Source organism: Cyprinodon variegatus, unplaced genomic scaffold, assembly GCF_000732505.1.
Source record: "Cyprinodon variegatus isolate N-32 unplaced genomic scaffold, C_variegatus-1.0 Scaffold981, whole genome shotgun sequence".
Classification (NCBI taxonomy): domain Eukaryota; kingdom Metazoa; phylum Chordata; class Actinopteri; order Cyprinodontiformes; family Cyprinodontidae; genus Cyprinodon; species Cyprinodon variegatus.
In genome coordinates, this window is record NW_015151434.1 from 207348 (window position 1) to 208352 (window position 1005).

A 1005-nucleotide genomic window follows, 5' to 3' on the forward strand; every position below is an offset into this window, starting at 1 on the left:
CAGGAATGCCAGGAAATGGGACACTGACCATGAGTCCCTCTGCACCCCCCTCTGTTGTTGATGATGGCTCTTCCTTGGAGATTCTGGGACGGAGGTCATAGGGCAGATCCCCTCCACTGGCACCAGAAGTACTGGAGCCTGGTTGTGTATCTGGTTGGGGATCAAATAATTGTCTCAGATCAAACCCATCGTCTTCCTCCCTTAGCTCAGCCTTTTGAGATCGAACGTAATAAGAGTCATCATCATCCAGGCAAGGATGTGTAGCATTCTTTTTAGGGTGGATGATCGGTTGGTACGGTGGAGGTAAAGCAGAGGGCAAACAGGCTTGTGATAAGCTGGGATACAGGCTGGAGGTGCTCGTTGGTGCCGTTGGAGACGGGCCCGCGGTCACAACAGCCGAAGTAGATACATGTGGAGAAACAAAAGCATTTGGATCAGTAAGCATGTTGGCAGTTTTCTTATCAGGCTGCTGCCTCTCCTTATTAGGCTGTTTTTTTCCTTTCTGAGTAACCTTATCCTGGGTTCTCTGAACCATTTGTAGTTTAGATTACTGTGATTGGTGGTAATTATTGGCCTCTCTTTTCCATAACTTAAAAACATCCTGATGATCCTCTAAAGTTTGCATATATTTAGTAGAAACCTTATTATTTTTCATTAATATTTGTTTCTGTTTCATCAGGCACTGCTCCAGTTTCTTAATGTCCTCCTCATCAAATGAACCGTTCTGTGGGAAACCAAATTCATGATGCCACTGGGCTAAAAATCGAACAGATGAATCACCATATTTTCTCTTCATGTCATCCACATAAGGGCCTACAGGAACATAGTCCTCATATTGTTGTTTTGAAGTTTTATTCCCCATTTTTTTTTTTATTTTACTTAATATTTTGTATTTATTCTGGTCCGCCATCCGGCGTCTCAGGAGGGGGAAGCAGTGCAGCACCAACACTGTTTATAGTGGGGATGGTGTGCTGCTGACCTCGACTCGGGACGTTGAGCGTCGGT